This window comes from Zeugodacus cucurbitae, chromosome 2 (genome assembly GCF_028554725.1).
Source record: "Zeugodacus cucurbitae isolate PBARC_wt_2022May chromosome 2, idZeuCucr1.2, whole genome shotgun sequence".
In the NCBI taxonomy this organism is placed as follows: Eukaryota; Metazoa; Arthropoda; class Insecta; order Diptera; family Tephritidae; genus Zeugodacus; species Zeugodacus cucurbitae.
In genome coordinates, this window is record NC_071667.1 from 86398570 (window position 1) to 86425685 (window position 27116).

Below are 27116 nucleotides of genomic sequence, written 5' to 3' on the forward strand. Positions count from 1 at the left end.
ATCTGGGTGGGGTCATTGACCTGTAAACAAGAATATCACGTGACCTTGAAATGTCATCGCGTGATCAGGGTGGGGCCAGTGACTTCATGGGGTAACCGGTATGTATATGTATATGGATATGTATAACGATATTGCCGGAACCGGAAATAGGTTGGCTGAATATTGTCATTGGAACTAGAAGTGGGGCATCCGGAAACGAAATGAGTCAACTGAAATCAGATATGGGATAACCGATGGAACCAGATATAAGAATGATGTGCCGGAAAACTCCAGAAAGTGCTTAGTTAGGAAAGCAGCGTCTGCTTTTACATTTGAAATATTTGTTTAAACCCGTGCGAAGCCGGAGCGGTCGGCTAGTATTTTATAAATTAATTTCTATAAAACTCGTATTATAATTTTTGTTGATTTTTTATTTATGTGCATAAATACTTATGAAAAATATAATAAAGTAAAAATTGTTAGGTGTGATTCTTCGTATGTTTTATAAAATAAATCAACTTTTTATAAAATCTTGCTTCTTAACATTTTTTGTGCTTTTGCTTAAAAAATTATTCCAAGTCAGAGCATTCGGAAAGCTTAAGGTTGTCCGGTAACTCATTCGCTGATAAAAGCAGCTGATTGACCTCATCATCTATATGGATGGGTTTTTTAGAGTACCTCGGAGTACTTTTAAATTTTGAGCTTCTATGGAGTATAGTCCTTAGGTTTTCCGAGTGTGGCTCAGCATAAAATCCATTGATTTGTTAGTTGTCCGAAAAATGAAAAATATTTGGCCGCATTCGAAATTTATAATTTCGCTAAAACACCGCCTGTGCATCGCTTTCAATCGATTAATGTCGGTCATTGACTTCCTTCTGTCTCTGCATTGCGGATGAGTTCGATTTCGATGTGCCGCCGCCTACACTTCGCCCATCGCAGCCCGTCGCATTATTTAGGTGGCAAATTTCACGGGCAATCCGGCAGTGTACAAGGAATCATGGTGTCATTAATGACAACTGCGCCCGAACGGCTACCTCCACGATTCTTGCCCGAAGTTATTATTCTTCTTAATTGGCGTAGACACCGCTTACACTGTTATAGTCGAATTTACAACAGCGCGTTCTTCCTTTTGGCTGTATGACGCCAATTGTGATACCAAGCGAACCCTTCTCCACCTGTTCTTTCCTCTTCCTCGGCTTCGACCAGCGGGTACTGCATCGAATACTTTCAAAGCTGGAAGTTATTATTTTGAAATTATCAAACTCATCAAAGCAATCATCGATTTTGTGCTTTTCCTGGGAGCAGGCATCATCTTAATCGGCACCAAGCCATCCGTAAGCTTTGCGCGGTGACTGCTTCACATATTTATCTGCAAATAAAAGGACCGTTACCAGTTAATCTAAATCTAAAGGACGGCTGTAAATGAAGCAAAGACAAATAAGAATAGTGTAGGTATAGCGATGGCAATTACCAAATTTGTCTTGGAATGCGCATTTTAAATTTCCCCGTTTACTTCGAATGTAAACTTACAAATCGCTTACTAAGTAACAACTGGCTCAGTCTAAATGGTTTTTATTTTATTTATTATGTGAGTTTCGAGCTATTCCTATATATTTACTATCATTTGGTATTGGTCCAGTCATAATTTGGTTGTAGCCACCTGACGTCGGATATATTAGCTGGATCGAAGTGTATGTGTACTACTAGGACCTTAAGTAAATGCGGAAAGGAAATTGAGAATCTTTATTCTCATTACAAAAACAATTGCCATAACTTATTTCTGTATGTTGGTGAGGTTGGGTTAGTTTGGGCAGAATGAAGCATAAACTTCCCTCATAAATAGTAATCTGGCATCTGGTACTTTTCTCTCTGCAATGCCTAATGAAAACTATGAGTGAAATAGTCCTCAGGCACTTTGAAATAGAGCATAATGGGAAATTAACCTATTAAAATTTGAATAAAGATGATGCAGAACTTGAGGCCCGGTTTTCACTTAATTCAAAGGGAATCACAGTTATTTTGCAAATACAAAGCGGATAGAAAGGAGATGCGCGTGTAATTATAAGACAATTGGAAGTGTCATAAAACAACAAAATGCTTCTTACCACTACAACAGTGTAAATTCAATGAGACATACCGAGTTACTTCTGAACTTGGGTGGCGCGTGGATATCGGATATACATATACTCTGCTCGCACAAAGTACTTATGTAACTATTTGAATATTTTATTTGCAAAGAATGTACTCAAATATGCTTTCAGCGTTAATGCGAGCAGAAAAACATTCATTCATGGCTGTTGATAATAATGTCAGCACTCAATTCTGCAGACATGATGAGACATGATGACATTTAACGCACTCGAAAACTCTCCCAACAAATTTCAAAATTATGTTTCGCAACTTGCAGCTGTGAGTCTCTTATTATATTTGATAGATATACATATGTACTACTATATATCCATGTAGATATTAAGATACATAAGGACATCTGCAATTGTAAATGAATTTGAGCTTCGCCATCCCAGTGGGGAAAACGAGTACTAACAGATAAAGCTTTATAATGCAATATTGTTAAAGTATGGTTGTTGACCAGTCAGTCTTCGAAGACATAATATGGATAATACGTAAACCAATAAGTCTTATGGTAGTTTCAGGACGTGTACCGAAGCTCAGAGACACTCTCTCGAGCGGCGGATACTCAAATAGAAAGTGAAGATAAGAGTGATCTGTAATGTTCCATAAACCACGAATGTAGAACCACTATGCAGAAAAGTAACGGTACTAAATTTTTCATAATATCATTTCACTTTCTCCTCTGAGTACGCACATGCTTTTCCCGAAGCACTTTACATTTTTCACCGAATCTTTTTTTTTTTGTATTCTGCCTTCCGTTTTCTGTCTTCGGTCTTCTGCAATGAAGCTGCGATATTTCGCCATTACAACATAAGTGCGTTCATTTGTGCGAAATGCCGCCCACAGTCACAGTTATGAGTACATATGTACATATGTATGTCTCTAAGTGAATCATGCAAATATGAAAACCCAAATATTTACCCTCGAACCGGCAAATTGAATGTGAAAATATATGAAGTGCTTTAATCTAAAAGGATCTGCAGTGAGACAAATGTGTTGCCATTATGATTACCATTACTTTTATTTGCTTAATGTTTCGTACGCAAACACTTCGTGAATGCCTCGCTTTCCCGTTATCTGAAATTCACACACTTATGAGCGGAAATAAACATGCATGATTGTTGTTGCTACTGATTATTCCTTTGTAAAATGTGGATCTATGAGAAATCACCCGCAACGTGACTTGAACACAAGCTGGTGTAGTTGCAATGTCAGAATAACCAACAACAACAAAAAGCGAACGCTCCACCTGCTGTCTTCTACGTTTACCTTAAACACAGCAAGCGACATGTCGCCACTTCTGATGCGGATATGTCTGCAGCTGAAGGTTCCAGTTCCAACCGGAGTTTCTCTCTTTGAACTGAGTAAGCACGGAACAGGTGGTCCAGTCATGGTGTTAGGAGAAATCGGTGGTAAGCAGAGTACATGTTTACGGTAGTCGGTGAGTTTATTAGTATCAGAACTTGTTTTCATAGTTGTCGTGGTGCTTCTCTTCTTCTTCTTGTTATTTTACACAGCTTTCACTGTTCGCCAGTTTAGTGCATGGTGCACTCTTAGCCTTGTCGTCTAGTTGTAGTTGCTGCCATTATACATTATACATAAATCAATGTCGCTGTCGGTAAACTCAATAGCGCGGTAGAAGTGGAGGAGAATGGTGGAAATGTAGAATGTTGAAAGGTTTATGAGGTGCTCGCTTGAGTAGTGAACTATGCGACGCTATAGTGTTCAGGAAACTTTCGAAGTACGTGCAACTAATACAATTAATGAACGAATATGTATTTATGTTGTGCACTAGCACGTAAATATACTTGTATGTATGAATGGATTATATATTAGCCATTTTTGGCGAAATAACACATAAGATTTCCAATAACCTTGAATTCAAATTCAATATGCGGTCCATGATCCAAATCATGAAAGTCGTTCTGTACTTACCGTACTGTCGAACAATAAACCTCGAAAAATTTCAATAAATGGACTCACGAGTGGTTTTAGTGATCTCTTTAACCAAATGCTAATCAACCGCTTGTCAGATGATACAATTATCACATTTATCCATCATATCAGATGGTTATGTCAGTGCCACAGTTGTCACTTTAGAGCCCGCTACATGTAAGTAATGTCAAGTGCAACTGGCTCTGCTAACTATCCGAACTCATCGCCACCATTCCTCCCTTTTGCAAAGTTCAAGCTTGAGCATTCATTAATCAAAACTAAAAGAGCCATCATATCACCTACACACAAGTTTACATATATATAATAGCAAAATCACAACTCAACTAAAAAGTTAAATGATTTGTCAGAATAGCCTCATCTCCGACAAAAACTATTTCAGGTTTGGTTGAAAAATCCATTCTATTGAAAAACTACTAATTTGGTGATGATTTTGAAATATTATGATTTTAACTGAGAGATTCTCTTGCAGAGTATTAGCCTAAGTGTTGCTTTTAAACGTTATTTAATTTTCTTACGAGAAGTCGTTTTGAGTTCATAATCACGGCAATCCTCTCGTTCACCAATATTGCTTGTAACCGTCTTTCAATCAAATCATTGTTTCAAATAAAAGCATGACAGCTCTAAATCAGCCCGGAGAATAGTCATTCTGTTACGGCTTTGTGCAACTTTATCGCTGATGCTGCGTTTCCTCAGTCAAATTTCGGCTCAATTTCAATAGGTGCTCACTCTCATGAATTTATCACCCGTTCGCAAGCATTGTTGCCTAGCTGAATGATTTTGAATCGCTTTATCACTATTGACACTGACCGAAATCCATTCAAGCATCCGAAAATTTCAAATACGCTCAAATACGAGCATGTGTGTGAGTACTTTTGAAGTAGCGGTTTTTGTGGCAATTTATGAACTTCCTCTAAGGATGGAGTACTTCGAGCGGAGAACTCACAACGCCTGCGAGCGGAAGCAGAAACCGAATCGAGAGGACCACTGTGAATGTAACAGTAATTAAGGCCGCCGCACATGTGGTTGCGGGTAAGCAATATTCCCGTTATTCTAGACATACATATGAATCGAATGTAGTGACAACCGGTCAAGCAACGTGCCAAACAAGTCGCAATTGTCGCATTCTCCTGAGCATATCTATACTCTCGCATGTTTGTGTGTATGATCTTTTAGTTTATATACACAGATTAATATATTATCTAACTTTGAATTCGTCTTGCTTGTTATGAGCCGACATATGTTGCTCACACATATATCCGCTTATTATACTCGTATCCGACTTTGAAGAGTTCCTCGGCACACTATCGTACTTCACATACTTACCACTTTAGCACATCTGCTTCAACTTAGTGAATCTTATTTATTTGAATATTGACTTTATGTGATGTTTGTCGTGGATTATATTTATGGTAAGTGTTTCCAACGTTCTTTATCGTCACGTGCGGTTTTCTATGCCGTTTTAGAAACGAAGTAAATTTATTATAATTATATAATAATACTAGCCGACCGCTCCGGCTTCGCTCGGGTTTAAACAAACATTTCAAATGTTATAAATTTTTACTCACGCTACTATACATATGTATGTACTTCCCGTTTCCTGCGTGGGTTCAGAAAAATGAAGAAAAATGGGTGAGAAAAATGAAGAAAATTTGAGCATGAAATTATATTTTTTTTGCAATGAGCTAAATTTTGACTACGACCTCTAGTCTTTGGTGTCCAATGAAGATAGCGGCATAAAACTTCACACCAATATCAATAAGGATTACAGGAAACGGAAGTCTCATAACAAAAGCGGATGTGATACAAACCGAATTCTTCCATGAACAGGAAACATTTGTCTTAAGCCCTGGAGCTGACGCTGCTTCCGTCACTAAGCCCTTTCTGGAGAAGGGACGTTTTCAGTATAATATTTCCGATTGCTTCATTTCCGGTTCCGACACATCATACCCATATCTGGTTCCATCGGTCATCCCATATCTTGTTTCTCATTTACAGGTCAATGACCCCGCCCAGATCACGTGATCTCATATGAAGATCACGTGATATTTCTGTTTACATTTTTGAGTGAGGTCAATGACCCCACCCTGATCACGTGAGGTCATTTCAAGGTCACGTGCTATTTTTGTTTACATTTATGAGTGTAGTCTTTGGTATCCGATGTCTTTCTCTCGGATTATGAAGTGAGCTTGTATATTTCTAATATTTTAACGATTGCAGTTTCATACGGAGTCCTTTTGATACCCTCACCTGGGAACTATTTCCAGAAAGCTTAGATTCTAGCAATAAATATATTAAGCGAGGTGAATGTAGCTTTCGATGGGTGAAAGAATTTTTGAAAGCGCCACAGTAGTTTTTTTTTGTTTATTCATTACAAACATACCTACAAATCTTTCCTCTTCATAATAGTAGTATAGATTATACATAAATATTGATTAAAGTCTTAATTTAAGTAAATAAAGATGCTATTCAAACATTCACCATCGGACTTTTGTTTTTTTATCATCGGTATGAAATGCCACGAGATATGTACGCCCGCCATCTCACTTCAAATCGCCTAAGGCAATCATACCATAATGTATACAAATAGGACCAAGGGATAATAAAATCGGAATCATTTGTGCGTGAATTTGATTCAAATGCAGGCACAAAGCAGTAACCGTCAACACCGCACAACTACTTTGAGGAATCAGCATTCATTTCCGGCTCGCTAAGCCTCTGGGTCATACAAAATAACTGCAAAAAAAAGGAGAGCAGCTCAAACAACGGTATTCGCATCGACATATAACGGCAATTGTCTGCGGAATACATTACTCATTATTCTACAATATACACCTCGTGTGTGACAGTGAATGTGTCAATATGCATCTGTGGATATCGGCATTCCCGCAACGCTGTTGACCAGCTTACTTGTTCGGGCATAAATACGCGCGCTCACAAAGCGAACGCATGCGGCAACATACGGTAACATGCGGTTAGCATTGTTGACATATGTGTTTCGGCGTCAGCAATGCTCAGACCACCGCGGTCGGGGAAATGCAATTTTTAACAACAATGCCGCGCCCCCAGGTCATAATATGTGCAATTTTCCTTTTTCATTTTGTCAACGCCACGCTCCGTTGCAGCACTGGGACGCTGGCGGACAGATTGCTGGTGCGGTGTGGACCCTCAGATGTGATACTGCCACCTTATTTGCTCATACATACCTACATACGAGTATGGTGAAAAAATGGCGCATCCGCAAGCGTGAATTGCCAACTGCGGCAGGACTGATAGGAAATTAATTTCATTTAAGGGCGACGCAGGTGATAACAAAGGCAACACACACACTAAGAGTTCACTTGCTCAATGGCTCGGTGTTGGTTAATTAACGAACGCAATTATTTTACTCGTTGAGTGTGGTGGAATTTCAATTATTCTGCTGCTGCGTAATTCACATGCATGGAAATGCACAGGGATATACGTGGAATGATACCACGAGTGGATGGGTGTTGTCTAACATGCAACATTTTGAATATATGCAAAGCTTGTCATATATTTACATCGGTATGACAGGTCGTATGAGCAATATTTTTGTTTCATCTGTTCATCACTATACTAATTCCGGAACTGAAAAAGTTAAGAATACAAGCCCTATGTAAGAACGCAAGTGGGCTCACTGGGTTCGGATAATAGTCTAGAGCCCCTGTTCCACCCTAAAACAGTTTTGTTAATTTATATTTATCTCATTGTTAATAAGGATTTACATTTGTATAATTAACGCTTTTTAATCCATTTCAGAAGACAGTCATACTGCCACTCATTGAGTGCAGACAACATAAATATTAAATGTGAAGTTAAGGCTGAGCTTAATGCAGCTCTGGGCATTTATTGCAATGAAATGGACAGCAACAGAATGAATACATAATGAAATTATATTATTCGCTGAATGGAAAATTTAATGAGATCACAGCCAGAATAGTTACAACAAGAACATGAAGGCGAAGTGCAAGAGGGCAGCGCAATTGAAACTTAGTTAAGCAGGTAAAGGAATTAGGAAATACAAAACGCACAAGCAGCCCGGTGAATGAATGGGAGATTAGTTAAATGAATGCACAAATGCAATAAAAGCAGGGAAATATGAGCTAACAACTGCTGATGCCACGAGTGAGTGCTGTGCAAATTATAGTGAGAACGCCTGGGCGTATACGCAACGTGGGTATTAGGGGCTGGACGCGAGTTGAAGTAAAAGCGAAGCGAATAAAAATGCTCTCAAAGATGGGCCAGCGGGGCGTGGGTGGTGATTGCATGCGCTTTTGAAGACTTCCGCGCACAAATGGCCAGCAAATGTACTGCAAATCACTCGCTCGCTAACAACTTAGTCGCTGAAGACTCTGTATGAGTGATTTATTTTGAGAAAATGAAATTTATTATTACAGTTACAAAAATAATTGTGGAAGTGCAATTTAAGGGGTGAAATGTATTTCAATACTAATTACCAGATCCGCTTGATCCTAAAACTATCATTTGGAGAGGAAACACTCGCTCATAAATATTTTGGAAACAAAAATATACTGTGCTGCCACAAGATTTCATGTTTAACAGAAACCCATTTAATGCCGCAAGCCGATTACCGTTGCATGTTGCATCTGCCTCTCTTAATCTTTTATTTAATCTTTTTATTAAAAGTCGAAGGAAAGGAAGCATAAATAGCAGACGACAAAGAATGTAAAATGCGAGATAAGGAAAATCATTTGAACTTGAAGATTGGTATATTTTGAGCATAATATTTATTTCAATGTAACGTAAGGGAATATTTTATAATCTTCCTAAAGTTAGCGTGAAATGAGGAAATGAAATAAATGTCTTCACATATTATCATGACTTCAGTTAATGCACTTTACATAAATACATGTATATTTCTGTATTTGCAGTTTCCTTTCCAATAATTTGCGATCTAACCAGAATGCATGTGTATGAGAGAATCACTAAATAAGTAGACAAATAACCGAACATAAAATTGTTATTTTTTTATATTAAGCAACAGCTGTGGCATTCATGTGGAAAATATAGCTTCTTAATACATTTATTTATGGCCACAAGAAATGCAGCACAAGTGAAAGGATGAGCAGAAAAGCAAAAGTGGCAACAACAGTGTGGAAAATCACATGAGAGCACACGCAAACACAAGCGCAATCGCACACAAATCAACAGACAAATTTACTGCATTTTACAAACCACTTATTTCATTTCCAAATTTGTTTACACAAATACGAGCATACACCAGCAACAGCAACAATGATACATACTTACTTATTGTAGATGAATGCAGGGAAGTAACCAACCAATTGGTAGAGAAATCTTCAAACTTACATCTTGAATTTGTCTTAAACGAAACCAAAGTAGTCAGTTAAAGATTAAGCTTGAGTCAATTGAATCATTTTTAAACCAAAACCACTTTTTCCATAGAGAACGAAATATTTTGAACGAGTACGAGATTGGTTTATTTCCGATCAAAACTCTGTAACATCAGAGTCAAAACTCTGTCACATCTCGTAAGGAATCAACGCGTTCGAAGTTGCTTGTTTGAAATTAAGATAGTCAGTAGACCAGTTTGACCTTGTTGTTATACCAGTTATAAAGTGGCTTATGAATAGTTGATTTTTCTGCTAGGTATATTTGATTCAATATTCTCCCAACTTCGTTTATTAAGAGTAAATGCAATCACAATGCGTTCGTGAATATACATATATATATATGTATAAATATTTTGGTGTAAGTAAGTATGTATGTATGTAAATAAAAAGCTCACTGACACGTGTGTATCATTGATATGAAAGGAAGTGAAACCAGAGCAATTCACGAGCAGTAAACTGAGAAATGGACAGAAAAAGCTGAACGGAACAACAAGTAAGGTATGAACTAAATCGGGTAGAGTCGCTTTTTGTTTATCACGGTTATTGTAATATGAAAAAATTATTTAGAAAAAAAATATAAAAATAACTTAGCCTAAAACATATCTATTTAATTTCAAAGTGATTTCAATTATTGGCCATTATCTAAAGAAACCTAGCTAAGTATTATAATATCCCTTCACAATAACCATTAGGGTCGAGTATACAAGCACACAACTTTTGTTGCACAAATACACCCCATAGAATGAATAGAACAACTCGCAAATATATGCACAATTTCTCATTAAAGGAAATAAGTCTACTTTAACTACTTAAACCATTTAGAACATTAGGGTGTAAATCAAAATGTCACATCACTCTCCCAAAGCTGAGACTATTTGAGAACCATCAGCATTACACGATCCAATTTTGTTAAAACTGATATCATTTGGGGAAGAAAGCAACCAGTTGACGAGTAAAACAAGCCGGTTGAACATATTTACGAGCCAGAATATTATTGGGAGGGACTGGCGATTCGTATAGCACCAAACATACATCTGTGAAATGAAAACTTTCTGCTTGCTCATGCAACACTGCTGCATGAAACTTGTATGGGCGTACACAAGTGCATATTTGCGCAATGCAAACTCCGAAAATATTTCGATTTCTGAACAACAAAACTTGAAAAGCAGTTGACAAACAAGTCGTGCCAAATAACGGAAAGAGAAGTGAAATGTGATCTGAGCGTTTGTTATGGCCAACTTTTCAGCAACAAAAATTTGTGGAATGTATATCAAAATTTGTTTAATTTTTATAGATTTCCGTAAACATAAAATATTCAACTACATATATAACTACAGAAAGCTGCTCAAATACTATATACCTCGCCCAAAGTTTATAGAAAGAAAATTTGCGGTTCATTCGAAACACACACAACACAACAACATCGGCACACAAAAGAACAACACGAGCATTAATCTATATTGGAAAACTTTTGGCACATTAGTTAATCGGTTGAGCAAGTTTGCTCCAAATAAAACATTGAATGCATTGAAACCGTATGTGCAGTCACCGAATAATCAGAAAACCATTAAGACAGAAATTACCCACGGGAAGAATTACACTTGTATATACTCCTATGTGTTCGTGTGTTTGTATAACCGACTGACCACAAAATCGAAATTTATCACCGCAGATTTGTGGTAAGCTTTGTGGTCAACTTAGGGTATCAAAGAGAACACAAAACGACAAAAGCAAGGAGCAAATGAAACTGCAAAGGCGAAACGAAAGGTCGTTGCCTGATGTTACGATGAAAAAATTAAATAAAACCTTATTCAAATAATATTGAACATACACGTGAACGTGGCACATACGTTGAACCCATGAAAGCTCCTCAAAGTAATGTCTTAACGCGCTGAAGCGTGAAATATACCTACGAGGCTGCGATTTGGAGTCACCGCAGAATTGCAAGGAAGGCAATCTCCACACATAACACAGGAAATTTGAAGAATGTTCGCGAATATTTCTCGATAAATTAATATACATATTTTATAATGTATAACTCCACGGCATTTTAAACCACATGAATGCACTTCTCCAAAATTACCGCAAGACTTTTATATTAATTCAAATTAGCTTAGAATTATATAGATGTATGACCATAATGTAAACCAAAACTGGATCACAACCACCGATGGGAATTTAGTCGGCTGTTTGACGTTCAGCCAACTCATACACTCCAGAGAGTTGCGGGTTCTCCCAAACATATCTCGCGAAAGGCGAATATGGCCGCAGCAAAACACACTTTAAATACAAACGTGCAGGAATATTTGCCAGCGCCAAAAGTTTTCACCAAAATAATATGCGTTAAACAAAATCATTAATTTTCACAGCCCAATATAGACACATACACACATATTGGTTTATATATGGCCCATGTGTCTGTTGTGGCTCGTGGCCTCTTGCTGGAGTCGCCAGCAAGCTAATTGGCACAGCGTTTCGCCGCGTTATTTGCACTAATTCATCATTTACATTTTCGGTGGCTGCACGATCCATTGTCGAACCCAAAAGAACATATGAACACACCCGTCCCTGCGCCAAGCGCCTAACGCTTTGCGAATTACATGTTTCTGGCTTTGTCACTCGCTTGTTCACACTCGTAGTCATTGATTTTTTTCGTGCTTTTATTTCTCACCCATTTTAGGTCTATGTGTGCAAGTCTGCTACGAGATACTTATGTATTTGTATGTATGTATATGTATTTATATGGTTAGACATTGGGTAATTGGAATATGGACTATATATTTGTTAACACTTAATAATAAATTTGTTTAGGCTAAAATTTCAAAAAAAAAAAATCTGATTCGTTCGGAATCAAACTTTACACAAATACTGTATTTGGGCTGTGGCATTCGGATTATAACCGTTTAAGTGCCCGAATATCAAACTTGAAGAACTCAGTGCCTAAGGTTAATTTTTCTTCTAATAGGGTGTCTCTGTACGAATAGCGCATGGTCTAGGATATAGTGTACCTCGGTGATGAAAATTAGTGAAATCGACACAGGAATTACCTCAGCCCTCATATATTATTTATGATGATTTTTTTTGTTTTAGTGTTATCTTAATAAAATTACATCAATAAATTGCGAGAGTATAAAATAAACTCAGCCTTTCCTTACTTGTTTTTATCATTAATTAAAGGTGTATATTTTGTGAAACTGCTATCAGAAAAAATTAAATTAATTGCGCTGAATAATAAAAATCTTTCAGATCAAACTTTTATTCTTCAAATAATTTTCTATTAGGCCATATTATAGAAACATATACATATTTCCTGCAACACCTATAAGTAAAACATCAATAATATATTCAATAGCACGATAGTGTACAGTACTGCTAATAAATGATATCACTTTGTTGTAATATCCAAACAGAATACACACACACATACAAACAGACATAAAATTAAAGTTCCCCATGACTCTCTCTCATGAGCTTACAGCAATAAATTTTTATTATCTCTTAATTTATTAATTGCAACTTATATGAGTGCTCGATTATCTTTGGTAATGCTTATTAACTGAACAGTGTAGCGGTTCACAAAACTCCCTTATTGAAACTCAATTCTGACTCCCTAAAATGTTAACCGAAATTCTAAGTTATTCGATTTCATCGCTATTGAAGCTTGAAAGCCCTGCAATAATTATTTATTGTATATATGTCCATAGAATGTCATCAAAGTAGCATTGACACAGTTAACATTTGTTGGTTTTACATAACACAGAACTAATCTAAAAATCAATCACAAAATGCAGTAAATTATTCGAAAGTGTCCGACTACTTTGTAACAATTGACTAAATACACTATGACTATATATGTATGTATATCCTAAATATTTACTCGTATTTATCACATTGATTGCAACTTAGATCAAAGTAATCCATTGCGGTATATTCCAAAATCATCAGAGTTCACCTTTAGTCATTGCTTTCAATTATGGAGCCTGTATGAGACATATGGCTGTAGTTGCTGAACCATTTTAACAGAATTACATTAATAGCTAATTATCTACGTAAAACATTACCTCATTGTTACGACTTCGCTGAGTAATTCATTACATTCGTACACACAAAGACAAACACACACACTCATATAAAGCAGCTAAAATAGTAAATCTGTAATGGCCACACTATATTAAATGCCGATGTCATCACATTTTTATTAAAATCAGAGAAATTCAGCTATATTAAGGGGTTATATACAGTTAGACGGCCGAAAAAAAGTGAATTTTCCAGAATTTTTTTATGAGAAAACTTTTTAATTTATTGATCCAAAAATTTATACACATATTATGGTATCTTTTAACTGTATTTTAAGACTTAGTACTAGTAAAAATATTTATTTGAAAAAGAGCTACAGCTGATCTCCAGGAGCTCCTCTCAAAAAAGACGTTTTGCGGTGACCACTATATCTCGGAACTGGATCATCCGAAATTAAAAAACCAAACAGATTTCGTTAAAATAATGTTAAATCTAGTAATTAATCGAAGGAATAAGCAAAATAAAATTTTTTGACAAAATGGCGGTTTCTAAAAAAAATCGATTTTTCACCGAAATTTCGGCCTTAAATTGTTTATAAAAAAAAAATATTTATCGGAGAGAAAAAATCTTCGATTAATTACTAAAAAATATATTTAAGAAGGTCGTGTTAAAGTTTGAGACTAATCGGTCTAGCCATTTTCGAGTAATGTTGGTCACCGACTTTGAAAACACCATTTTGAGAAAAACGCGTTTAAAGTTTGGACCTTGTACTTCCAAGCGCTCTGAAACGCCTTTTCAAATTTTTCATTTCCTTGTAACTTTGAAAATATTCACCGGAACGATATGAAATTTTCTGTGTGTATTCTTAAATATATGTACATTAAGAAAATGAAATAAAAAAAAATCGATTTTTTGAAAATTCTAACTGTATATAACCCCTTAACTACTCTAATGCCAGGATAAACTGCTAGTAAACACTAGATTACTGCTAGTGAAATTGGAGTGATTTGATTGACCTCACTCCACCCTAATGCTAGCACAGATCACTCTCCGTACTCTGCTTGTAACCGCAAAGCGAAGTGCACTTTGTAACAGAGATGCTCTAAAAATGATGCAAATGCATTTATTCTCTGCATGCGGATGACCACAATTCGAAATGGAGTTAGAATTTTTGAGAGAGAGTCTGTAATTTTCCCTTAACTTTCCATATTTTTTTGATATTATTAACATTCTCTGTTAAAAATGTGAGGCTTTAACCTAGATGAAATTTCATATCATTAAATTCCAACGAAATGTTTTCAAGTTAATTTTTCATAAAAATCACGAGCAGTATATTGTCCTTATAAAGAGCTCACATATATTAATTTCGTGAAAAGTAAATACATATACGTGAGTGTTGAGCTGTAGGAATTCTTCCTTTTTGTCTTCTGATAGGTCAAGACGTATTGAACACTTTTGATCCTTGTTCTCTTTCGACCGGTGTCAACATATCAAACAACTCTTTCGTCCTCCTTGATGTCCTGCAATTACTGAATACAGCAATATTTAATCAGAGTAAGGTTTCTTATTTAAATGGAATTACGAGTCGGGTGACGAAATCGCCAAACGTGCTGACGGCCACTTTTCAGCACCCAGCTATCGCGATTCCTTTTATTGCAATTTCTTTGCTGCACATTTCCTCTTTAAAGGCAAACAACTCGCTTTCGTTGAAAATACTCGAAAATAAGAACTGAATCAGTGGAAGGCTGAGGCAGGTGACAGGCGACATTCAGTAAAATTTAAAAACATCTCGTTGCTGGAAATGAAATGTGGAAAAACAAAAGAAAAATCAACAAATGCCAAGGACAAAAATGTCGAATTCGAAATAAGCTTCAAGTGTCAACCAGTTTACTTGGTGCGCTCGTTTTGCATTTGAGATTCGTGGACTCGTACAATTGCAAGCTTCTCCCAGAGGAAGCGATGTTTAATTATGCAAATAAAACAACAACAACAAAGCGAACGTCGCTAATGTAACTCGGCGCCCACGAAGTGTTTGCACAATGACAGAGAAGGGGCACATACCCAAGAGATTTCGCCTTCCTTTCCTACCCGTCTCGCTTTGAAGAGGCCAAGTCTCGCTGCTGCAAACCCATCGCTGAAGTAATAGCGCGCAAACAAGAGGCCGTTATAAAATAATTTGTAATTTAATTGAAGCATTTTGAGCAAAATTGCATGCAAATGTCCAATCAACTGCCGCCATATGGCGAACACACAGCACAGCTAGGCCTAATTTAATGCTCTTCATTTCTTCATTTTATTTATGCTTGCCGACGGCTTATTTAATTTGGTGCACATAAATTCTGTTTAGAGTGTCATTCCCGCCATTCCCGTCCAATGGAGTATGCCAACGGCGGATGTTGCGTATACGCACTGGCTGCCGTTCGCGCTACTCGAGCGAATGACGGCGTGAATATAAATAGGCGAATATAAACGCAGACGCAACTAAGTCACAAGAGAGTGTCATTTATATGGAACGGAGAGGTTGTGAAGAACGCTCACAAATGCCATAGTTCTATGGAGTTGCTTAACTAGGTACAACGAAGTTCCATATCTTTTACCTAATTCTATGAAGAAAGTAATTAATAGTACTACTTACTTTAATAACACATTGGGATCATGCAAACAAACCACTCTCCGAGGTTCGCATTTGCTGTATTTAAAGAAGAACGCAAATAAATCGCAGCTTCTGATGGCAGCGGTGAGCTGTGCACACCAACAACGTGTCACCATTTGGCGGACAAATAAAACCGAAATGTGACCAAGTTTCACGTAACTTAGCACAAATCTATGCGAATGCCGTCCCGTTGGGTCTGGACACAACCACAATCTCAGACTATGGGTGTGTGAGTTTGTCAAAAGCAGGACAATTTTGTGGCCGAAAAAGTTAATAGCAAGCGGTGTGAATGCACGAAGGTGTTCATGTGTCTGACCAAGTGCAAAAACCAACATTTTTTCCTTTGTTTGTTCGATGTCATCACAAAGCCGCACCGACACTACTCCAAATGCTCAACCAAACAAATCGTTCGTTTGGTGTCGATACTCATGAAAGTAAATACACGGAATCCTACAACAAAGCCTGAGGCCAATAAAATTTTTTATCGCTGCAAGAATTTAAATTAAGTAAAATAGCCGGCTTTTGTTTGCGATTTGATGGCATGGATCCCGCATTCCGGGTGAGTTCGGCAGTTAGTTCGAATATTGTCAGTGCTGGCTCACGGCAGGTACTAAAAGCAGCCTTGACTGGCAATGCGGTATATCCATCGCGTGTCTATACACTATTGCATACTCTTTTATGGCGCTATGTAAAGCAAAGTTTGTGCTTCGAACCTTAGCAAAGCAAAAGCTTTCTTAATCTCTTTAACTTTTACAGGGTCTACTAATTGGCGCAATAGATGGATTCCGTAAAACTCGCCAACCTATGAATACTACATATATTGAAGAGTAAGCATTTGATTCAAAAACAGTCTCAAGTAGAAATAGAACAGATTAGACTTGGTTCAGCTAGATACGATTAATGTAATATAGTATAGCAGGGTCCTATCTATATCCTATTATATAATTAACTTCTGGTAATTTGTTGATTCTTATAAGACAACTTTGTCATACACTTTACACTCGACTTACGAGTATGTCCGAACAGAACAAACCCTTAAACGTGACTTATTCTAACTGCATATAATTCTCTCGAACTATTTCAGCGTTTTTCTTCCATTTCTTTCTAAGTTGAGCAGGATTATTTTAGTAAGTGCTTTTGGTTTTGCTTTGTCTTTGCTGACGAGCAGAGCCTGTCTAGAAACTTTCAAACACGATTCATGCAATTTCTTTACATGTCTCACAAGAGCAAAAGATTCCTAAAGAGACTGGTTTATAAAGTTTGATTAGCGACATTTGAGTGTTTGTTTTGAATCACATTGAGAGCTGCAACATGCCCTACAGTACTGTGAAATTAAAAATGGATCTAAAGTCAGAAGTAAATTTTGGCAACTTTAATCTTAGGAACTCGTCACTATACACTTCTAAATATTTATAATTTATATATAATTAACAAACATCTAAGCATATTTAACGAAGAGCCATAATTTGACAAGTCTTTCAATTTCCACGCGTAATTGTGAGCCAATGTATTTGCAGCTGTGTTGCAAATGTGCCAACATAATTCCTCCTGGCTTAATAAATATTTATCTAATTCACAGAGACACGCACACACGGAGCAAAAGAAGACAGTCACAGCTAGACAAACAGAGAGACAAATGATATTTGAACAAGCGATTTGTGTACTGACATGCATGCCATCGTGTGTACAAACATATTTACAAACGAACAAAGCAAATGAAATGGACAAACGACCTTGAGACATGCAATGAAGGCCAGCGAGCGGATGTGCTGTGCCAGCCTTCGGTGCCAACCGACTTAAATGTTTCGTAATTTTTGGCATTTCCGAAATTTAACCAGAAAATATTTATACTCAAGCACTCGGGATACATATTTCTCAATACAAGAGGCCAAAAGCACTTTATTAAAATGGCCTTTCTCCGAAGGAAAACCTTTAAATGTGAAAGCAAAACGTTTACCGTTAGTTTACCATATGCATATTTCACTGTACCTATGTGAAAACGTGCTGCCAATGTCAGTTGACCCGAATTGCTGAAATTGCGGTTTTAATAACAACAAAATTGTTGTGAGCAACAAATTGTTGACCAAACAGGCCAACACAATAAATGTTGTTTACATAGAATGTCGATGAAAGCGACTGTGGACAATTCTAGCTGGCCTAAGGGGCGAAATCAAATGATGTTGACCGACAAGTGCCGCAAATCCGGAGAACAATCGGAGTGAAGCTAAACTCATTAAAATTTTGCCAAGAGCCAACGAACTCGAATTCGAATTGGCTTGGCTTTTATTGTTGTTGTTGTATTTTGGTATTTTTGAATTTGTTGTTTACTGTTTATGAAGGCAAAGCAAAAGGAAAAACAAAAACAAAAACGAAAATGTAAAACAAATAACTTTCAGAGTAGCCTATTTTGCTTTCATTTTCTCCTCCACAAATTTTAGATTATTCCATTTATTTGTCCCACATATACTGCACATAACCGTTAATTAGTGGATTTGGATGTGTGTGAGATTATATTCAACCATGTACGCTATGTGAACAACATTGACACTTGATTTCTGCTCATAACTTTGCATTTTACTGCGTTTTATTAAATCGGTTGGTTTTAATGGGATTTCCTCAAAAATAATGGCTCAAATGCCACACACAGTGGTGTGGGTGACAAAATCAGAAGGATAAAAATGGCAAAAAATAAATGTTAAGTTAAGAGTAATAAAAACCGAAATTCGTGCTCTTCACTAAGATCCACTTTCTGAATAGGCGGAAATTGCTGTTGTGCGTTAATTGTCCCTATTGATTTCTTAGCTTTTCTTTCCATTCTGTTTTTGTTTCTTTTTTTTTGTCATACGTTGGCCCGCACGCAGCGCGTTGGGAGAGTTCGTAAATCCGTGAATGCAAACACACAATTTAATGCGGATCTCACACAAAGGTAGCTTCTGTTAAATCCGGCACTTAGTTCGAGGGCAGTTCAATTACTGTGCTATTTGCCGTTCTAAAAATTGTGGGTGTCAACAGGCGGAGTTTCGTTTGTTATTTGTTAATTGTTCTCCGTATCTTCCATTGTGTGTGAGTGTGTGCTAATAGCATGTATCGGTGGTTTTGCTACCAAAAAATATTTGAATTAGATGGAAATTACATTTTTGTGTGAAATAGGAGCAATATTTGAAAATGAAATCGACAGTTGTTTAAATAGCAAAGCAAACTAATCTGAAACATTTGTTAGATGAACTTATTTGAATGTTCAACAATTGGTTCAATGGTGTAAAGTTTCAATAAAATACTAATTTAACATATAACAGTCCAACTTTGAACAGAGTTTGAAGCACTGGAAACCAAGGTACGGTAAACGAAGCATTGTGATTGTATCAAAGGACCTTTATTGCTCCTACAGATTCATGAGTTATTTACTCTGTTCTTATAAATCTTCTAACATTAGCTCTTTTCTTCTGGAGCCATGACTAGTATAGAATTAGAACTTCTCATAAACTAACAACAGATATATAAACATATCTTTATATATATAATATTTCACAAGCATAGGTCCGCTATTTTACTGATATACTTCAGACCATCTTCTTACTACAAACATCTAATAAAACACAAACAGATTAACCACCATTACTCTTTATATATTATATAGACATTTTAGTAAGAATAAATCTCCGAATTGAATGTACTGTAAGAGAAATGATAATCTCATGTCATACTTCTGTCATTTTGATGCTTAAATACTTAAATTTGGAATACGTTTTCATTTTCAGATGTTGATAAAGGTTGAACATGTGAAATTAAAAATTTACAAAGTATAGCAAGATGCTTTTTTGTATCGCTACTCGAAGGTTCCCCAAACCAGAAGATCCATTGAATGTATTCATATGTGATTGCTGAAGTGAAAAATTGGATACCCTTCTATAATTCTTTGGACTCGAAGGAGAGGAGGGCGGCCTCATAATAAAAAGTTACTGCTTTATAATTTAGGGATAAGTTAACCATAAAATGAGGAAACAAATTTTGCGAAAAGCGCAAAAGTTTAGCTGCTTATGGCATTTGTATTTTGGGAGAGTTTGGAATATTAAAATAAAGCTGCGCACATTTGCACCTTTTCAAAACTGCCTTCCTGCCTCGTATAAAGTTATGGCACAAAGCGGTAAATCCAGCATGCCGCGGTGCGACTCGGCAGCAGAGCCGTAGCTCCATACATCCTTCGCAAGCGAGGGTAGACACGTGACAACTAGCTTCTTCTTGACATGCTCATGCATACCGTGTATGTTGTGCATTTGTTGTTGTATTTGAGGCAAAGTTTTATTTAATCTAATCGCTCATTCGCGGCGAAAATGTGTCACAAAATGCCGCACACGTTTTTCTGTCGCTCAAGCAAATTTCGAATGTGTCCTGCCGTGGCTTAAAAAGTTTACAACGCTCGTGAAATGCAGAAAGATAAATTGTGATTTGCTTTTCGCAACGAGATAGCACATATTAAATAATGCTTCCACGGTGAATACAAACACAAAATCCGAGAAATAAAAGTTGCACGATCTTGCGATTTAGACTGTGATTTGTTGCGCCAACAGCACTACTCCAACCTTTGTATTTGTTCTGTGTGCCATGGCGGAGCGCACAACACATTTTCTAGCACGTAATTCTTGACTAGATGATGGTTAAGCTGTGCATGTTTGGAAAATACCGTTAGCCATTTTGCACAACCCTTCTCATTATTGCTATCGAAATGTGCGCCACGGTAGACCCTCTTTTAGCCATTCTTTAGAGCTAGACCCCAATTAATCACCTTAAGAGGAAATCTAAACTTGACTTATTTCACCGGCGGTCGGTCATCATGCGCCTAAATTGCCCTCATCAATGTCGATTTTGTATTATGTAAATTCTCAGGAAAAAAATCAATTTTTATATGAAAGGGAAACACACACAATTCTATGTAACGAAAGAATGAATAACGGAGCTTCGGAGAAACAACCTGACCTCACCAACTCACCAAGATGAGTTGCCATTTGATTTAAAGAATGCGTTCCAAAACATATACATTTAACTAACACACACATTGCCAGAGGAACTTGTTTATATTTACGCATTTCATATATTTTTGGCTCGCCAATGACTTCATTTCATACGCACAACCCGCTAATTTCACCACACTTGACAACATAATGTCCTGAGAAAGTGTGAGTTGAGGGTTGAATTGCCGTTAATTAAGGTTTGTGTTTGCCATATTCTTGCTCTGCAGGCAGCATTGGCCCCCCTTTTGGTCTATGCGAAAAGGCTTAATCAGCATTATCTGAATTTCCATTTCTGCGTACGCTGCCTACATCAGCCATACTGTTATGCCAACTTTCGCATTGACGCGTTAAATCCCTTGCCAAAAAATTTGTTGACTCACGTTATTTCAGGGTACTACCTCCCAGAACCAATCTAGCTGAAAAAATTTGTATAAGGAAAACTGGTTTGTTTGAGCTTAGTTGCGCTTCACCTGCTGTTCCGAAGATGTTTATGACAACACTTATGTCGCTTCAAAGAAACTCCATTAATATCAGAGGTGATTATCAGTATCGATTGTTACGTGCTAGTTTCACAGTTTCAGTTTCAGTGCATTTGTACTTCTTTAGTAATTATTCTCAGAAGAAAGTCCTATGATAGTAACACTGTTTCTGCCTTCCTCTGAGAACGAATGTACCAGATTTGAGGGAAACGGCCCTCGATGCCTGGACAATTTCACATTACCAGATCGTGGACACAATTGTAAGGCTCTACACAGATGTGGAACCGCTATGTTTCTATTTTAACGAGCGCTTGCTGTGCAAACGTGCGAGTAGTTGACAGCCATGTCTATGCGATTGGCCCGTCGTCACCTTCGGGCGCTCATAACGGAACAGTGCATTCACCGTTCTTCCACTCTACTTGCGCCAAGCATTAAGTTTGTTATTTTACGCACCGTTGCACATTTCAAAAAACTTTACGACAAAGATTCGCAACGTTATCCTTTCTAAATGGCGCTTCCTGCTTCGCTCGCATAAACGTAATTTGCACACGCTCACAATGCCGCCATTTATACTCTTTCGCTTTCGCTTTTAACCGCCGTTCAGATTTGCTGATGCATGCGCTTCTGAAAGAATACAAAAGTCGTCAACGGCCAAAGTTAAATGGCGAACGAACGAACCGATAGAGCTCTGTGGGTATTTCCGTGGAGGTAAACGTGGAAAGTGTGTCAGTGTGTAATTTAGTGAGGGACTAACGGTAACTGCAAATGCCACATGATCTTTACGCCTGCTTAGGCCGCCATATTGCGTCTCGAGTCACATCTCATCAATTGCTCTGTCATTTGGTGAGCTTCGTTTGGCTTGCCGACTGGTTTGCGCGCTTAGCTGGACTTCTTAGTAACTCCCTCTGGTCATTAGTATGCACACTTATTATAATAACGGTTTCTGCTATTAGACCCAAATGCTTCCGCTTGCACCCACTGAAAGGATCGTCACCATTTTTGTGTGTTTGTCGTGCCTTTTTAGCAGAATATTCTATATTTTCCGTTACTGCAACTTATCTGCCGCTCGGCAATTATTTTCACATTTCGTTTTGACTTCTGCATACTTGGAAATAATCACTCACCAGTCGTCTGCTTAATATTCTCGACACACACACGTACATTTTGAGTGACTGTGTAGGGCTGTCATAGAGGGTATTCCACTGTCGAGTTGCTGAAGTTGAATTGCCTTCAAATGCTTCACTATTAATTTCAACATATATTTCGGCTTCTTTAGTAAATTTAACTTAAATACTTCAAATGGGAATCCACTACAGATTTGAAGTAAATAGAGACAACGAGTCACCGCCACAAATTAAATTCAAGAATTGCTAGGGCTCTCGAACCAATAATTTCGATTTATTCCCACCTTCTGACTTAGTATGCGAACATAACGAATTCAAAGCCTCCTCTACAAAATTCAATCCTCTTAGAAAAACACCGTTAAACGAAAAATTGCTCTAATCCTATGCCTACTGAACACCTGTTGGCGCTCTTCGGCACTTATTCAAACATTCAAGGAACCTTGTTCTAGAACGTGTCATCCATGGACTGGTAATTGAAAAAGTAAACTGATGTTAAATATGCAATATTCTGTGAAAATTATGAGGATGTCCACTGGAAGTATTCTCCAATTTTGTGAAGAAATTGTATTCCATTCCATAACAATGATGACAATCTCTCAGACTTAAGATTATACAAGTTTTCGAAATTCAAGTTTCATAGATAAAAAAGAATAACTATTGTAAGATTCGACTCAAGATTATCCGAAAATTCTACTTCTAAAGTACTGTTCTAAGACTGAAGGCATAATATAAACACAATATTTTCAGGCGGACATTGAAACTTATCTGCGTTGAACTTACTTACGTCAAAGAATAGCATAATAACCAAATGCCACACTTCCTTCCATATGCACATTCATACATATATAAGTGCATGAAGATAACTTTTGGTGGGGAATGATAACGGTTGTTTGTTGCAATAAAATTGAAGGGCGTTAATATTTAAATAATAGAATATGAAGAAAACCATAAAAGACGAAAAACACTGCATTTCCTTCTGGAAAAATTGTATGAAGGGATGAAGCAAGGAAATTATGCACAAAAACAGTGTGGATGAATTGTTGAAGAGGAGGATGGCGGGGGAAAGCACTTTGTCTTTCAAGGTCACTGCTTTGCAATTTTTTTTCCGCCATGAAATGCGCTTTAACATTACGCTATGTTCTATTTATATTTACAAACGCGTCATCTCTCCGACAGCGCACACACTCGTGCATTCATTCGTTACGCACTACGCACATAAGCACTCGTACATCCGCCCACGCATTAACATAATGAACAAATATACACACTTATGTATGAGGGGGCAGGCGCATTTCCTCCCTCCCCGGCCGTAATTAAAGTGCAGCGAAGTGCAGCTGTATAAGCCACCGTAGGCGGCGAACTGTGGCGAGCACTTCCAGCAATCTTTTTAGAAGCAAACATGCATGGGAGGACATGCGGGGCGTGGTGTGCTCGTCAATATGCTCATGCAAACTATTGACTTTGTTTTAGTTTGGGTGATTGTTGCAGGCAAAACTACTGTTGTCGTAGTGTCGTGTTAGCGCTATATTATGCTGGTACAGGTGTATATTTGGTTTGGCATACAAATATAATATAGTGAAACTGTACAAATTTATTCGAAATCCATCCGGGTTTTGAGCCTAAATCATTATTTGACCATATTTTCAAATAAATTGAAAAATTAAGATTTCTCTCATAAAAAATTCGCTTTATAGAGCTGAGATGCTCTAAAGCGTAATAGAAAAAAAATAAAAATGGTGAATTTTATTGAGTCAATCCACTCGGTTGAATAGGTATTCAAAAAACCGGTGGAAAATTTTTTAAAAGCGCCATTAAGTAAACAATATCTCAAATACAAAACTACTTTTCGAAATTTTTGCTTACAAACCGTCTTAGAGATGGTGCAGCCTGTATGTAGTTGTGTAATGTGTCTGGAGGTATGCGACTTGCTAGCATGTGGGAAGTTTGCGCTAAGCTTTGAGCACTCTCAAATAAAAAGCGGACACTGTACTCATTCTCTTAGGCATTCCGACTTGACTTTTGTTTTCACTATATTACATTGTATGTTTACGAGTATAAATACAACATATTAACATTTTTAAATATTTATATTTGTGCAAATATGTTGTAAGCGGTGGAATATGCTCATAATAGTTAACAGTAACCGCTTGCAGCAATGGAGATGTAATTACAAAATTATAAAAAATATGATCCTCTTTCAGAAATTCAGTTCTTAGCTGGAAAATCCTTTATTGTTTCGAAAAAAATGGTGATAACTGCGTGGGCCGATGCCAGATAGATACGGTTTTATAACAGCAGACGGACTTGAACCTAACTATTGATTACGTATTGGCAGTATTCAAGTAAAGTTCGCAGAACTCAACCAGTTGCACGCATGTAATAATAATCGTTGGTTAAATATCAATTACGGAAAGCTTTTACGCTAAAAACAGGCTTTTGCCGTTTAAATTAAATTGCGAACATATTTCTCGGAAAACCAAGCGCATCATTAATAATGGTGTTCAATGGAATTCGATATTTGATGCATATTTGGCACAAATTTCCTTAATAAATTACCTTTTCCGGGTAATTTTACTTACCTTGTGTGCCAGAACTATTGCCGCCCTTCGATGAGCTGCAATTGTTGTTCAGCGAATTGAAGAAATTCGCAGCGCCGGTGCGACGTAATATCCAAAACATTTTGTCAAAGAAGACTCGTACGACGTGCTAATGACTGATAACTGTATTTATGATATTTTTGTTGATATCCTGTTTCCCTGATATGCACTGTTACAATTCAGCCTGTGCTGGAAAGTATGAATATTAAACTTCTTACTTTTAAATTCAATTGCTGATTGTGTTGCTCACAGTATTATCGCACTTAAATTCCGATTTTTAATTTTGTATCAAGTTAACCACATAATGTCTTTTTTAATTAATTTTTCTAGACACCGCTGAGTTAACTGCAAAATAAAACTTTATTTTTAATTCAATTATAAATTTATTGTATTTTTTTCCTGGTGGCGTTGAGATACGACATGGCGTATACGCAACCCTTTGGGATAGATTCAAAATCCTTCAATGCTTATTTGCTTCACACAATTTCTAATTATGCACCTGTTGTTACGCAGCAGCGGCTACTCACTCAGCCCAGCCGCCCATATAAAATTCTACCGTTACAAATTAAGCTCTACTTTTCAAAGTCAATGCTTACTAATTGCAAGTGAAAGATAACGCCAGCATATAATTTGTGCTAGATAATGCTGGCATACAAAACTGTTTAGTATTTTAAACTAGAAATAGATAGACGATATACTAAATTTAATGGAATGTCAAATTCGAGTTTATCGGATATTAAGCTCTTTGTTTTTGATAATTTAAAGACTGATTCAAGATTGAATTTTAAGTAGCTTTAATTAAGAGCTTTTTTAGTTTAAAAAATTTGCTTTATATTTTATTTAATTGCTGTTATAAGAGCATCAATTCGCGCTCTTCCGAAAGCATCATTGATCAAATGAAAGTGGCGAGCCAAGGGCGCTCCAAAATTGAATTGCCTTGAAAATTGTGTAAACTTCAGCGACCAAAGTGAAGTAAACAAAGCGATTTATTTATCAAACAAATGCAAAAATTAGTAAGCACTCTGTTAACCCGTTATTTGATGTCTACTGGCTGCCGTATTTCTTTTTGTGCCAAGTTTAAGTAGCTTTAATTAAGTAGCCGTGCCAACAAAACGGCTTATCACCGATATTCAAGTCACGCAAACGCTTTGAAATGCCGACTGTATTCAACAATTGCGCCAATCGCCAAGTTAAATAATAAACTCGCGCATTGTCCTATGTGTGTGTTTGTCTTAATTAGCAATGAATCACAGTGTAAACACTTCCCCACAAACACAACAACAAACACAAACACAGCGGGAAAACCTTTTGAAATCGCTTACAACAGCTAACAGCTGTTATTGTTCACTTGTTTATTTGTTGCTGTGCTGACTTTTATTACACATAGGAACACACTGCCAGTGCCATACACATTTATCGCAGTCAACACAATACATTTGAAATGAAGAAAAAGTTCGCTCATTTGGACGCGTCGACGTGTGACAACTTCATTAATTCCGCCGTCAAACACAATGATGTGCCTCTAAACACACAAACACACGAGAGTGAATTCACTATTCCATATGTACGAGTATGTTGATGTGTTGGTCCTTTAAAGCTTCCCAGATGCACACTATAAATACCATTCCAAAGTCGAATAAGTAAGCGTCTGCACTTCACTGAATTGTTGCTTTTATTGGATAATATTTTGATTATTTACTCTTTGTGACATTCAGTAACGCGTTACCTGGCATTTGGCGAGCTCTTCGCGTAATCCACCGTTATTCGCTACGATTG

At 37.1% G+C, this 27116-nt stretch overlaps 1 long non-coding RNA gene across 1 annotated transcript; it reads right to left on the bottom strand.

The window, feature by feature from the left end:
• Nucleotides 1-27116, bottom strand: LOC128919905 (uncharacterized). The gene is made up of 3 exons (XR_008470040.1): nucleotides 27067-27116; nucleotides 25323-25685; nucleotides 1-1348 (listed from the first exon to the last, which is right to left on the bottom strand). It is a non-coding gene; the product is annotated as an uncharacterized LOC128919905 (long non-coding RNA).